This window comes from Hippocampus zosterae, chromosome 12 (genome assembly GCF_025434085.1).
Source record: "Hippocampus zosterae strain Florida chromosome 12, ASM2543408v3, whole genome shotgun sequence".
Classification (NCBI taxonomy): domain Eukaryota; kingdom Metazoa; phylum Chordata; class Actinopteri; order Syngnathiformes; family Syngnathidae; genus Hippocampus; species Hippocampus zosterae.
This window is the reverse complement of record NC_067462.1, coordinates 21,419,041-21,435,211: the sequence shown is the minus strand read 5'-3', so window position 1 is coordinate 21,435,211 and position 16,171 is coordinate 21,419,041. Positions and strand designations below refer to the sequence as shown.

The 16,171-nt window shown below is 44.8% G+C and overlaps 1 long non-coding RNA gene across 1 annotated transcript; it reads right to left on the bottom strand.

Moving 5' to 3' along the window:
- Positions 1–826: 826 nt before the first annotated feature.
- On the bottom strand, positions 827–16,157 carry LOC127612130 (uncharacterized). Its single transcript, XR_007965587.1, has 3 exons — positions 16,100–16,157; positions 15,867–15,953; positions 827–1,116 (listed from the first exon to the last, which is right to left on the bottom strand). It is a non-coding gene; the product is annotated as an uncharacterized LOC127612130 (long non-coding RNA).
- Between the last annotated feature and the right edge of the window lie 14 nt (positions 16,158–16,171).

The following is a 16,171-nucleotide window of genomic DNA, read 5'->3' as shown; positions in this document are numbered from 1 at the left end:
GATGGATCTTATCTCAGCTAATGCTGCCATGCTGGACAGTAACAGACCAAGCCCACCCACTCAGCAACATTGGTCTGGCCCAGCTTTGGGCCACATACATCATTCATCTATAACTGCTTCAGACAACAAAGTGTATGCAGGAAAGTGGTTAAGATTGCACGATTGTCTGGGTCTCGTGTTGTTTTGTATTATTTTGTCTTTTTTTTTGTTAACTTTTCTTTTGATAGCGGCGCGGACACCCGCAGCGGCGCCTCTTGTTTTATGTTGAGAGGGAAGAAATTTCATCTGTGCTGTATGTTACACGTTACACATGCAGTACATTTGACAATAAAGTTTTATCTAATCCAATCCAATCACTTGCACCCGGCACACATACCTCAATGAATGACGGTCCTTTAGTGGCTCACATCTGGCATCCACAATGTGGGCCACATAAGGCCCATATCTGAGCCAAATTGCACAATCATATCTGGCGCTGCTCCGGCCCTACGCTGGGCCAGAACAGGTTTACTTATATCAGCCTTAATTCAACCTTAACTAAGCCACTTCTTTCATAAGCCATATTCCACCCAAATTTTTTTAAATGCCTCAAAAACGACTGTTATAAAAATATTGTAATGCCCTTCAACATGGACAGAAGGATGCACGCAGTCGCTGATGCAGCCTTTTAGATTTTAATAAACAAAAGGAGCAATAAACACACATTCATCGGAGTTGCCGTTAGCTACAACTCACGCCCATGCGCTCTCCACTCAGACTAATTCAGCCAATATTCGCCCAACCTGGCTCATCCCTTTTCTATGATGTCACACAAATACAAAAAACAGATATTACAATACATTTATTGTGTTATTTTGTGAACTTCACATGTAACTGCACATACACTGGAAAACTGCACTTTTAACAGTGAACACAGAGTCCAAACTGGGATGCAACTTGCTCTTGAACAGCATTTTTCTATCCATCAAATTATTGTGCTCTCCATGCCCTCTTTTTTTCTCATGCTCTCGCCATCTCTATCAGGAGCCAAATGTAGCCATCTTTTGATTATGACATCAATTTCCTGGTCTGTGGCCCAAGATGTAAGCCTGTTAGGTCTGACAGCCGCTGTAAGAACTGTAGGAAAACAAAGATGGACAGTGTGTTAGAAAAACAAACATTTGTACATTTCATTACCAATAAATGCTCAGTAAAAATAACCCTTGAAATTTCTTAAACTCGGTGTGACACCGTAGGGTGGAATATTTGCCACTAAAAACTAAATGTGGATAATTTAGATTTAAATAGTTTATACCGAATTTTAATTACATAATTTGAAGTCAGGTGGCTCGGATAATTTATTGATTTTATATTTTAATCTGAATCATATTGAATAACTGAATCTGAATTGTACAATTTGAATTTGAAAAGGATATAGTTTGTCTTTGAAACTGTATTTGATCCCCACTGAAAATTTAATTCTGTTTATTTTCATATTCAGTCTTACAAATACAAAACTTTTCATTTCAACGTCAGATTTTTTAAAAAATTCAGGTAACAGTTTTTCATTTAACTTTATGGTCAAATATGAAGTATCCCCTCCTTGTGGGTCCTGGCCTTGCCGTGGCAAGGAGGCTTGTGTGTTCTTATGATCCGGAGAGCGTTACCGTCTGGAGCTTGCTCCAGGTAGGGTCTCCCTTAGCGGGCCGGTCTTCGGGGAGGTTCCAGACTAACAAGGTCCCAACGGTGTGTCAGTACGCCGCTGAGATGGCAGCCCCATCACCCGACTATCCTGCAGAGGGCCAACAACCCATTCAGGAGAAATTAATTGTTACGAAACCGACCAGAAGAAACCAGACTGCCCAAACCGAGACAACACATAGGAACGCCCCCGACCAACGAGTACGGATTGACCTACGCCTGAAGACGCGCATTGCCACATGGAATGTCCGAACGCTTCTTCGGGCTGGAGCTCCTTCACTGCTGTCCTTGGAGCTCTCCCGCTACAAAATCACCATGGCGAGTCTGTGTGAATCAAGATGGCAAGGCAGCGGCGAAATTACAGCAGGAGAACACAGCTTCATATGGAGTGGCCCTGAAATCCGGACGGGCCTCCATGGAGTTGCGCTGGCCATGTCCAAAAATACACGGCAATCACTTATCAGCTGGATCCCAATTAACGATCGACTCCTGTCTGCACGGTTCCTCCACCGACATGGCAAGATGACAGTCATCGTTGCTTATGCCCCCACAGAACTCGCCGATGATACAGTGAAGGACACCTTCTTCGACCAACTCCATCAGATCGTTAGCCAAACCCCACCACATGACATTGTCATCATCCTCACTGACGCCAATGCAACCTTCTCTTCTTCCTCCAGAGAAGGACCATCTCACCAAACCCCCACACAACCCATTGGCACCACCTTTGTCGATAACACCACAAATGATAACGGCAAACGTCTGCTTCTCCTCTGCCATTCAAATAACATCTGCATCACCGACACATGGTTCCCCTGCAAGCAGATCCATCACTGGACCTGGTATAGCCCTGATGGAAGAACCCGGAAGGCGATAGACCATATCATCATCTCCCGCCGCTGGCGATCCTCCGTCACCAACTGCAGGGTCTTCAGAGGTGCACAGTTGGGCAACACTGACCACCGCCTGTTGGTTGCCCAGCTAAGACTTAAAATACGACTAGACCCATCTATCAGGCCACAACCACGCTTAATGTCTTCCAGACTCTGGGACCCCACCACTGCCTCCGCATATCGCCGCTCCATCACCTATGCCTTCACCGCTCTCGCCGTTGATGACATCGCAGACTGGGAGACTTTCAAATTAAAGGTCAACCAGTCTGCCCAGGATGTATTGGGAAGATCAAGATCTCTTCCCAAACAACCATGGATCTCACAGCTGACCCTCGACATCATTGACCGCCGCCGTGCTGCTCGCCTGCGCGGTGATATCACAGAGTACCGGAGGCTCAATGCAGCACGGAATGCGGCAATTGCAACTGACAGGGAGAGATACTGGGGAGAAGAGGCCAAACGCATGGAATCAGCAGCACAGCGCAACGACCTTAGACAGGTCTTTCAAATGCTGCGCCAAACCCGCATCGGACCACACATCAAGACCGCCCTCGTGAAGGATGCCAGTGGAAATCGCATCACCACTGAAATAGACTGCCTTGAACTCTGGGAAGAGCACTTCAGCAACCTCCTTCATCACCCTCCAGTCCCCACCGACCCCCGTCTTGTTACTGCTGCCAACTCTACCACCCCCAACCGCAAAACGGATCCAGTCACAATCGACGAGGTCAGAGCAGCAATAAAATCACTAAAAAATCACAAGGCCCCTGGAATCTGTGCCATCACTGCAGAGCTGCTCAAAGAAGGTGGTGACTCCATGGCCCAGTGGCTCACCCACATCATTAACCATGTGTGGGTGGCAGAACAGCCCCCCACAGACTGGACCCGAGGCATCATCCTGCCATTCTGGAAGCGGAAAGGCGACAAGCAACTCTGCAACAACTACAGAGGCATCTCACTGCTCTCCATAGCCGCAAAACTGTTCACCCGGATCCTTCTCACCCGCGTCCATCCCGCCATTCGAAGCCATCGCTGCCCCCAACAAGCTGGCTTCATGCCCAACCGGTCCACCATAAATCACATCTCAGCAGTTAGACTCATTGTTGAGAAGGTTAGAGAGTTTCGGATGGACCAACATCTTTTTATAGCCTTCATAGATCTCAAAGCTGCCTTTGATACAGTCGACCACCTCTCCCTTTGGAACATTCTGAAATACCTTGGAGTGCCACCCAAAATAACCACATTGTTCCAGCGACTCTACAACAACTCAGAGAGCTGTGTTCGTGTGAATGGGAAGGACTCAGAGTGGTTCCCCATTAACAGCGGGGTCAGACAGGGCTGCGTGGCCGCTCCTGACCTATTTAACTGTGTCATTGACCACCTAATGATCCGAGTCCGGGAGCAAGTCTCAGGCGTGTCGCTCTGCAACTTCCACCTGTCCGACCTTGAATACGCTGATGACACCACCCTGTTCAGCAACTCCCTCCAACACCTCAGCAGTGCTCTCTCCATATACCAAACAGAAGCAGCAAAGCTGAGCCTCCAAGTTAGCTGGCAGAAAACCAAACTTATGTATATTGGTGACGGACCGAACCCCTCCCCCCTGATCTTTGGCACAGACGAAGTGCAATTTGTCAATTCCATCATCTACCTGGGCTCCACTATTACCAGCAGTGGCGATCTCAAGCCAGAGATTGACCGCGGCAATGCAGTCACTGTGGCGGCCCCTCTGGCGCCACCACTCAGTGTCCCAAAAGACCAAGATGCGCATTTATAACTCAGCAGTTCTTCCCATCCTCCTATATGGTGCAGAATCCTGGCCATTAAACAAGACCCAGGCCAAGAGGATCGACGGCTTTGACACCAGGTCACTCAGAACCATCTTGAACATCAGCTGGCACCTCCATGTTTCCAACTCAAACCTCCGAAAACCCTTCAGCCCCCTGCATCCCGACTGGCCGCTCAGAGGCGCATCCGTTGGCTTGGTCATCTCCTCCGATTACCCCCGGAACACCCAACTCGTGTCATTTTCTCATTTGATCCAGCGACAGCCGGCTGGAAAAGGCCACGCGGCAGACCCCACACCAGATGGCTTGATGTCATCAGAGAGGATCTCAAACACCAGGGCCTTACCCTGGAGGATGCAGCGGACCTGGCCCATGACCGTGGTCATTGGCGGACCCTGGTGAAGCTGATCGGCTCTACGCACTGCGACGACCCAGCCGAATGAGACTGGGCATCCGCGTCGCAAGAGCATTATTATTATTATTATTATTATTATTATTATTATAATGAAGTATCCAGTTCGCATCGCAGCAAACTGAATCAAAATTTATTTCATTGTATTTCAGTGCAGAACTGGTTCTTTTTTTGGCAGTACCTCTGATTGTACAATCACCTACATTTTCACGAAACTCATATGCACACGGAAACTGACGCAGCAGGCTCAGGCCCAGCCCGCCTCTGACATAGCTGAGCGGGTTATTTCGCGCGCTTCAGTTTCGATTTAGATACAGCAGGTGACAATTTTAGGAAAAAATACATGTAAACAACCCTTAAATTGTAACAATATATTTTTAATACTTCCCAAAGTCACCATGAAGAAGTCATATCTGTGCTTGGAGCACATACAGTAATTTCCCCCCATTTCGGGCTAATGCTAATCATTATTATTAGCGCTCTTCAAAATTCAAGCTAAACTCGAGACAGAATTGTCTTCGTATTATAAATGCCAGTGCACTGTCACAAAAGACAAACGTTAACCTAACCATTAAATAAATTTACTCACACCGTCGCACCACGTCGTGATGCTGTGAGATGGTGGTCCACTCCGGAGGTAGATAATGGCGTCTTCTACGCCGATGCCAGGCTGATAGGCAAACTGCAGCGGGTCCAGTGGCTCACCAGCGGTCGAAGGTGGGCGAGGACGAGTCTCTCCAGCGTCTTCATCAGGTGAGACGTCAGCGCCACCGGTCTGTAGCTGTTCAGCTCCTTAGGGTGGGGGGTCTTGGGCAGTGGGACCAGACTGGGTTGTTGAGAGCTGGTCGAAAGAGGAGGGGGAGGATATTAAAGGACATAAGAGGAAAAAAAAAAACAAAAATAAGAAAATTCTAAACTTGTACCTTCTTTCGCTGACGTCAGTGGACTTCAACATAATCGTACTTGACCACGTTTAATTTGTGTGTGTGCACGAGCGAGCGTGCACAAGAATTAGTGTGTGTGTGTGTGCCAATGCGTGCATGTGTGTATGTGTGTGTGATGAATAGAATTCCGCATATGTCTGCGATGTAAAACAAGGCTGCAAGTAGAAAAAAAAAATCTGAAACTGCATTTGAGGGTGGCTCACTACTTGGCTGTACATATACAGTGATAATGTTACAGTTTACCCCCAGTGAGTCCCAGGGACTTGCCAATCAGAAAAGTATGAGTCCCATGATGCATTTATAGAGTGCCAAATTTTGAATTCTGAAATGGTCTACTCATTCAATTGCATATGATAATAACACAAACAACAACATATACTGTACATACAATTAAAAACAAATGCTGCAAAAATTTAAATAATTCAGTAGCAGGCCTGAAGATTTCGGAAAGTCACGGTAACCGTTTTTCGGTTCCGTCGGATTACCCGATGGGAAACCACGGTAACTAATTTTGGGTTCCGTAAGAATGGGAACCCATTTTTCAATTTTGACTGATGTTCATAATCAAGAATTTTGAAACTCAAAAGTATAATGTTTCTAGTGTAAATTTTTGGAAATTATGCATTAACGATGAACATTGTCACGTTGAGCTCGAAGCGACAGAGTAATCGCTTCGTGCGCAACAAACTGAGGATAAGTGGATCACCGAAATAGCAGACACAGAAAGTAACTTTGTCACGAAAATTACATTCATTACAACACAACCCCCCCCCCCCCCCATCTAAAGTTTAGGCAAAATACTATAATTACACACGAGAGGATGTCTAGGAACGTAACAATTATCAATAGTCTTTAAGGCAGTGTTTAACCGAGAATGAATAGGCAATAGCAATGGCACGGCGTGGAATACTTCAGCAGTGAGTCGACTGCCGTAGCGCCTAAATATAGCAGGTGCAATCACCGATAAATGGGTGGCAGGTGTGCAGGCGGCAAGCAAGAACACCTGCCCCGTGCTGTCAAATACGGAACGTGACAAACGTTACATCAGTAGCAGTGTACTCTAGGTTTATTCAAAAAAAGAAATGGATTAAAATATGTTGTACTCATATGGCATCATGAATACAGCATTCCACAAAATCTGATTATTTTTCCAATCTCACATTGCAAATATTAATTTACTGGTAATCATTAATACAGGTAAGTATTGATGTGGCTTGACATCCTCTTCCCAAAACGATGCATGTGTAATCTACTGTCAATTTGCCGAAATAATCTACCACACATCATCATTAGTTCTACCGACAGTTAACATTAGCATTACTACACCTTGTGACGAATGTTTTATTCCTAAAGTTACCATGCTACAATCAGTAAATTATAGAATAAGCAATACTCTTACATAATATTTTTCATAGCGATTAGCCTATAGATCTAATGACCAACTTGCCTCGTAAATAGTACTGCGATTTATCCATTTGTGTTCATATTGTATTTAATTGAAAGATGTTTTTTTTTCTCTTTCTCCTTTCTTCTTTCTACATACATTCTTGCTGCTGGAGGCTGTAAATTTCCCCAGTGTGGGACGAATAAAGGATATCTTATCTTAATCGTGCCTACCGTGGCATCTTGCTCTCGTGTTCTGTGCATACACCACAGGTGAGTTTAGTGATACGCCCTTCGGACGATTCATACGAAAAATCAGACTGGCATTCCCATTTCTTAAATGTCGTTATTAGTAGACCTCACCGCCTTCACAACCTTTCATCCGTGCGATTCCTCAGTTTGCAGACTAAAATAGCTATTTGCATGCGCACATAACGTTATCTGTTCCGTTCCCCCCAACACTGAACACAAAACAAAACGAAAGTAAATTAGAAGAAACACACTCACACACCACACCGCACCACAAACACAATACAGGCACAGTGAAATTGCGTTGGATTGGATTGGATTAGATAAGGTTTATCACATCACAAGCATTGATCACGCAGGAGAGATTTTGATCGCGTACAGTCAACTCGTGTGTGGTGACTTTTATGGAAAATTATGCGTCTAGGATGCGGGATGCAGAGGTAACGAGATGGCTGCATATATAGGCCAGAGTTGTACATTGATTTCTGGCCCAGATACTTCACTCAACAACTAGCCTACATCTGGTTTGCCAGAGTCAAGCCAATGCCTCTTTTGGCACTACTGGGCCATGTTCGGCCCACATGCCTTATGCCAGTGCCGACGCGATGCCATCTTTGCCAGCTTCATGCCAAATCTGGGCCAAATGTCTTTGCTGACTGGGCAGTGATATCTCCCCACTGATATTCGATAAGCACTCAGAGCACAGCTGGGATAGGCTTCAACACTGCCACAGACTCATGAGAAGAAAAGCGTTCAGATAATGGATGGATGGATAAAAGTGCTTAAATAAACATAGCATACCATCAATAAGAATTTACAAAACCCAATTCCGGTTAATTTCAATGATTTGCAAATCCTTCCCAACCAAAATTCAGTTGAATACACCACGAAGACAAGTTGGTGTTTAAACTGATAAACCTGTTTGTGTGTGTGTTTTTTTTTTTTTGGTAAATGTTCACTCATTTTGGATTTGCTCAAACAAAACAAGCTGCAACAGGAGAATATTTACCACTGCTTTACATCACCTTTAGTTTTCATAACTCGATGAGCGTTTGGTAACTGAATATTGAAGCTTTTGAGATGGAAATCATTTGTCATTCTTGCTTGATGTACTGCACAACTTCAGTAGCCCAATAATCCAGGGTTTCTGTTGATATATTTTGTACATCATACATAAATCATTCAATGGGAGAAAGGGGTCCAGTCTTGTACTTACACTCTTTTTACGATGAAGTGAACAATTAGGAATATTGACTTGTCGGATCACAGCACACTTTTCCACTTTGCGATTGGCTGTCAACCGATTCAGGGTGTCCCCCGCCTACTGCCCGAAGACAGCTGGGATAGGCTCCAGCACCCCCCGCAACCCTAGTGAGGATCAAGCGGCTCGGAAGAAACTAAATGCACAACAAAACAAAATATACAACATAGGTGATCGAATATTAACTATTTACAAAGAAAAGGAAAAAAACCACACTTCCACTGGTATCTACGTGATGCCACTGAACGCATCACACGCAGCAGAACGGCTGCACATTGTGCACAATGCACAATAATGGCGGCCGCGAAGAACCACGCGGGTACACGCCATCCACACAAATAGCCAAACAAAAAACGACACGAAAAACTATATACAGTACAATCAAAAGGAAAGAAGCATTACCTGCAACACAGTATGGCAAGAAGATAGATGAAGTCACCGGGCTTTTCAGTCTAAAAAATAACTGCGCAAAAAAAAAAAAAAAAAAAAAAAAACACCTGTTACTCAATGGATAAAAACTTTCATTCGACAAAACTTAAATTAAATGACGACACAAAAAAGAAATGTGGACTCGGAACAAATCAGGGAACTAATTAAATACACAGCGCCGTAGAAAAAGGGAAAACAAAGTGAAATATTGTAATTAAACTAGAAATGAATACGGACCGTCAATGAAACCTGACTTACCCTGTGACCTCCCTGGTAGCTCTGCCTGAACTACGGCGGGAAGCTGGTGCCATACCGTGCGCTGTTGCACCACTTCCGTCATAAATTAATAAACGCAATATATCACTCTGTTACACATAGATTGAAAAGGACTTTCACATCGTAGTGTTCTATTTTTGTTACGTTTTACAGAACCTCCCAGCTTTCTTGGAATTGGGGTTTGTATGACCACATCGTGGGGGAAAAATGTTTGTGCAAGAGAGTGAACTACATTCGATAATTCTGTGTTAAGGAATTATTCCGCTAGAAGTAGTAGTAGAACATTGTTGAATTTCATCTTGCTATGAGAACTATTGATACTAGTCTCTCTCCTGAGAATCTGCTGAAGTAGTTAAAACAAAGAATGTACTTTGAAGTTAGAGCCATTTCCCTCTGGTTAATTAACAGCCCCCCAAGGGCTTTTATTGCCTCCACTTCCTCATGAAAGTCCCTGAAGGCTCTCAAGTGCCCTCAAAGAGGAACCCTAATCTCAAGATCTGTGACCAGCAGCAGTGGTCTATACTTTGTCATCATATCAGAATCGAACTTTGCTTGATCTTCCTTATTTCTGCTTTTTATTTGGTTATGGTGTTGTTCCTTCCTGTTGGTTGTGTTTGTTCAGACACTGAAAGAAACAATGTACAAATGCGGTTGAGGGTATTTCCTGCTCAATGTTATTACAATCAACTTTAGTGCCCTCGGCCCCCACCACTTTGGGGCCCCCCCCCCTCCGCGGGACATGTTTTAGAGGAGCTGTTATCTCCGGTATCTTTGTTCCTTTGTTCCTGCCATCGCACCAAATGGGGGGTAGTGGTGGTCTGGTCTCACCTCACCGCTCCTGGCTTCCTCCGGCCACACCGGGTCAGATGACATGTTACTTTCTTTGTTTCGGGATTTGCATGGGAGGCGTACCTCCACGCCTCTCATTATCATATTGTCTCTATATAATCTCATGTATGTGTTTCTTCGGGGCTTCCTGATGAAATCTGAGACTCACAGGAGCCCGAATCGATTCGTGTTGCGTTGTGATAAACTGAAGAAAAGACTATGTGGTGTTGGGTCTTCTTCCACCTTATAGAGAGATAAAAGAATCTGTAAGCAAGGAAGGGCCAAGAGCAAATTGACAGCTCCCATTCCTCAACAAATGGCGTCACGAACAGGATCTCTCTGGAAAAAGACCGACACCGGTTTCAGGACCTTCAGACTCAGGCAGTAACCAAGGAGCGCTCCACTATAACCAGGTAAGACACACCTGTTCCTGTTATTACGGGCAAAGTGTCAAGATTCGGCTTATGTCCAATAAGGACCGATCAAATCAAACTGCTCTGAACCTGAATGTGTTGAACCAAGTATAGTAATTGGGTCTTGTAGGTGGCAAATAACAAATTGATAATGAGTTCGTAGGACTGACGACTGGAGATCGCGGTCTGAGTAAAATGAAGTACTGTACAGGAAAAAGGAATTAAGGTATAGGTGTGAGGTATATTCAAAACAATATACCGTCCAAACTTTGCCACTGAGTCGTAGATAACTGAATTGGCACAGTTATTGAGGCACCACGTAGGCGGTTTAAATTAGGTAGAACCGCTGAGTCGTAGGTTTGGCTAGTAGCTGACGAGCAAAGACCATACTGAGTTCGTAGGCATTTAAAAAATTAGTGGTTAATTGCTGAGGCAGGTCCAGGTAATTTTTATTATTCTGGATGCTGATAAATTGTCGTAGGACTGACGACTGGAGATCACGGTCTGAGTAAACAGCTGTATATTTAGGGCAAGTTAGGGACAGCTCCATTGTTACAATTGGAGAATTACGTGACGTCACACGGTCCATAAGGGAGTATATTGGACGGTGAGTATGATAAAAACATGGTGAACTGTAAGATGGACGGAACGCCTGAAGGCAAGAAAACGGTTGACATACCGTCTGGTGGTAAGTAGGAAAGAAAGGAAGGCGAATGCATTGCGCAGAGAGAGAGAAGGGCGAATGCACTGCGCAGTGGGGTAAGTAAAGCGAGAAAACAAGGTCTTAAGAATAAATTGTAAGAATAAGACAATAGGTTGAAATATAAAAAGAAAAAATATATATAACCAAAGTAACTCCGACAAAGTTATGATAAACAAGGCAGCGAGGATGCCTCCTTCACCGCATGAGGTGACGAGCGCTAAAGTTATGACCCCACTACAAGCGCCGAGTAGCCGTTTGAACATAGGCGAGGAAAGGGGGATAACACATACTAGCCATTTTACTGGCCCCCACCTGAATCCCTTGTGTGCCAAGCTTCCCCCTGATCTGCCCAGGGTGGTTCATAAACAATTGGTAAAAGTAGAAAAATGTATGCAAATTACACAGGATAATGAGAGCATGAGTGTTTGGGATGCAACCACTTTTGTAACTAAGGAGACTGAATTGACGAGGCAAATGTTGCTGGATTTGCCTAAAATTGACTATGACATACAGTTGTGGGCAATAGACTGGCTTAAGAGTAAGTATTTACCCAAAGAGATTATGGACCTATTAGAGGGAATAGCCTCTTGCAAATTGACTAGGTTGAATGATAGAAAATCAGACGCGCTGAGTTCCCTTTATGCAACAACATGGGGTCCTTCACAACAACTGGTGTTTGAATTGCTATCTGAGGTACACCCAATGACTTATTTGGTTAATTGTATGGATGCTTGGGTGACTGTCACAGGACAGGACCCCAATAGTCATCCATTGAATCAGGCTTTGTTCAGGCAAGCAGTGCTGGGGGGTTGTCCGTCTGATGTGCAGAAAATGATGACTAACTCTCCCACTCTCCCCACTTCAGATGACGTGAATTGGCGAACTCATTTCCTATATTATGTGCAGCAATCTCGAATGAGAGCCGAGGAAGAGACTGAGAAAACATCCGAGCTACAGAACAACTTTTTGAATCCACAAGTACAAGAGGCTAAGAGAGCCTCCAGTAATGCACGCAAAAAAGAGAAACTTGGGAGATCTAATCAAATGTCAATCAGTGTCTCTCAACAGGCTCCACCGCGGCTGATCACACCCACACCGCAGCTCCAAGCCACTCCTCAACATTACGGCCTGCCCACAAGGCAGGGCCGAGACGCATGGCTGGGGGGAGGTCTGAGACGGGAAGGTGGGCGTGGACGAGGAAGTCACGGGAGCCAAGCTGGCTGTTTCATTTGTGGTGATGTGAATCATTGGACAAGGAAATGCCCGCACCGCCGGCGCCCACCTGTTCATCGATCAGGCTATGATCAACAAGCTCTGACTCCTCCTCCGCAAAACCAACAACAATGACAGGATACGGCACCTCCAAATGGACAATACCCATCTGCTCCATGGGTACCCGAATCCCCAACAATCGGGATCACTGCTGGCCTCACTGAAAGACTGTCATGAACTTGAACATGCTGGACTACGCTCGCTCCCAATGCAGGCTGATACAAGACTGACTATTGCTAAAGTCAGCCGATGACCCACCACTGAACTCTGTCTTCCAACAGTATCGGCTTTGGTCTCCTTAGACTTCCTCCATATGACCTTACCATCCGCTGATCGGTCCTTCCCACTGCACAATGCTTTTGACAAGCTAGAGATTGAAATTTATCGCATGGCCTGGTTGGGTGAAACACAAGGCAATTTGTTTAATGTTCCCTCCTCCTCAATTATTGTAGGTCCTGAAGGGTGTGGCAGCCAGAGTGGACCTGTCAGAGGATCTCATCTCATTGACTGGTATCTAGGCCTGACATGGCCGCGCCGCTCATACTTTTTTGCCGTCTACTCAAATATCCAAAAATTCTCATTCGTACACATTTTTGTAATCGATTTGGCTAAGGTTTTTTCCATATACCTCTTTCAGAATCGTATAGGGAATTTTCTCATTCTCTCACCTTGGAGTTAAATTTTACCACACTCGGTTGCCCCACGTATTCGATTTTGTCTTCTGGAATTTTTATTCAGGTGCTTAAACACCTTATCTACTCTTTCCGACCTACGGATGGCGTTGTGCTTATTCGGTATAGTAATGCATCATCTAAGATTTGTTGTTTGGATGCCATGTGGTGGCACCTTTGACGTTTGGCTTTTTGCGGTTTCAAAATATCGCATGTGAAAATTACAATGCGCACTGCCTTTATATTTTTGGGGAGACTGAACACATCAGAAGGTACAGCGATGCCGGTTTCTTTTGTGCAGCCTGATTTAGCTGATTTACTTAGATGTTTCTGAAAAAGAAGGTTCTGTTTCTGTAGTTCTTTTTCAGAAAAGAGGGGGGAACGTGAATGGCAGGAACGTGAACAACAGGGAAGTAAAAGACTAATTTTGATGAATTTTGACATACGTCAGCAGGCAATTGGACCCAATTGAACAAAAATATTCAGCATGCATCAGATATGCGGCAGCATGAGGCAAATGTTTACAATAAAAAATTTCAAAAACTGCCACAGGAACATCGATTCAACATAGTGAAGAAAAAACAAAGAAACAAAAAACTTAGAGAGGCTCTGCCAAAACCAAAAGAAGTAGTTATTAAATGCAGGGCACATATTAGAAGGACTTTCCCACGTAAAAGACAAAATGAAAAAAATGACAAAGCAGACTAGATGACTAAAGAGACAGTAGAAGACGACTTGATCTTTAGTGATGGAAGTGGAATCAAAAATGGGAAATTGTATGTTTTCCAAACTAACAACCTTATTTCAGACCAAGAGAGGGTATCCCGGAGGAGAAGAACTAACCGGGTGGCCAGGGATGAGACTGGTTTGTATCGGCATGAAATTGATGGACGTCCAGTCCTGTTGGCAACTAAATTGAAGACTCCAATTCGGGAGGCATGGGGTTTTTTATCTGCAATTCAAGGTAAGCTCGAACCAACGTATCAGAGGCTTATATCAAAAACTCAGATGGTGATGACCTCAGAGAAATCGGATTGGGATGAGGCGCTACCACTTGCGCTTTCACCATGAGGTCCACCGTTAAGTCCACCACGGGTCTCACACCTTTTAAGATGGGACGTGACGAGGAGTTCCCCGCTCCATGGCAATCCATGGACCCGGGCGCTCTTCAACAAACGATTCCCCATGAAGCAGACAAGGAGTCATTGAGTGTTCTCGTCTCCTATTTTCAGGAGCGGACGAGACTCCAGGGTGAACACTGACATGAAACCACAGACGTATCCCGAGCATGTGTATCTGGGGGTCCTACAGCGGAAGGGGCACCAGCCGAGATGAATGGGACCACGCAGAGTGACAGAAAGGACCCATCATGCTGTCTACCGAGAAGGAATGTGTCAGCCCCAGGAAGCGTCTCCAACTTCAAAGTGACATTCGGAAGGACGCCTGGACGTGAAACCAAGACAAAGTTCTCAGGGGGCCCAGAACTAATAACATATCTTCCTGATCATACTGGTTATTTTGGTCTCTATTTCTCTACTAATGTGGGCACTGATGTCAGGCTTCACTGAGACGGTTATTTCTGGCTGTAGTTTGTTTGATGATGCTTTGCACAAGACAGAATTGGTTGTTCCGCTTTGACGACGGAGTTTGACACCGAAGTTTTGTGATCACAATATTAATTGTGATCAAGAGAGGGATTGTTAAGGAATTATTCCGCTAGAAGTAGTAGTAGAACATTGTTGAATTTCATCTTGCTATGAGAACTATTGATACTAGTCTCTCTCCTGAGAATCTGCTGAAGTAGTTAAAACAAAGAATGTACTTTGAAGTTAGAGCCATTTCCCTCTGGTTAATTAACAGCCCCCCAAGGGCTTTTATTGCCTCCACTTCCTCATGAAAGTCCCTGAAGGCTCTCAAGTGCCCTCAAAGAGGAACCCTAATCTCAAGATCTGTGACCAGCAGCAGTGGTCTATACTTTGTCATCATATCAGAATCGAACTTTGCTTGATCTTCCTTATTTCTGCTTTTTATTTGGTTATGGTGTTGTTCCTTCCTGTTGGTTGTGTTTGTTCAGACACTGAAAGAAACAATGTACAAATGCGGTTGAGGGTATTTCCTGCTCAATGTTATTACAATCAACTTTAGTGCCCTCGGCCCCACCACTTTGGGGCCCCCCCCCCCTCCGCGGGACATGTTTTAGAGGAGCTGTTATCTCCGGTATCTTTGTTCCTTTGTTCCTGCCATCGCACCAAATGGGGGGTAGTGGTGGTCTGGTCTCACCTCACCGCTCCTGGCTTCCTCCGGCCACACCGGGTCAGATGACATGTTACTTTCTTTGTTTCGGGATTTGCATGGGAGGCGTACCTCCACGCCTCTCATTATCATATTGTCTCTATATAATCTCATGTATGTGTTTCTTCGGGGCTTCCTGATGAAATCTGAGACTCACAGGAGCCCGAATCGATTCGTGTTGCGTTGTGATAAACTGAAGAAAAGACTATGTGGTGTTGGGTCTTCTTCCACCTTATAGAGAGATAAAAGAATCTGTAAGCAAGGAAGGGCCAAGAGCAAATTGACAGCTCCCATTCCTCAACATTCTGTTATAAAGTAAGTGATTATCACAGAAATTGCATACAACCTACCATGCATTTTCAACACCGCTTACCCTGAACAAGATCACAGGGGCTGGAGGAGCCTATCATAACTGACTTCGGAGGTAGGGCGCAGTCGCACACTCTGAACTGGTAGCCAGCTAGTCAAAGTGAACAAGTCGACCGTTGTGAAAAATGAACAAAAATCCCCACATCCACATCATCAACCCCACGCTGACCATACACATGTAAGGCAACTGTACTACTACACTATCAGCGACTATCACAGAAATTAATGACTCAATACATTATTCGTGGTCTTGATTATTCGTTGTCATGTCAAAACAAAGCTTTTGCTTTGAAATCACACCGGAAGCTG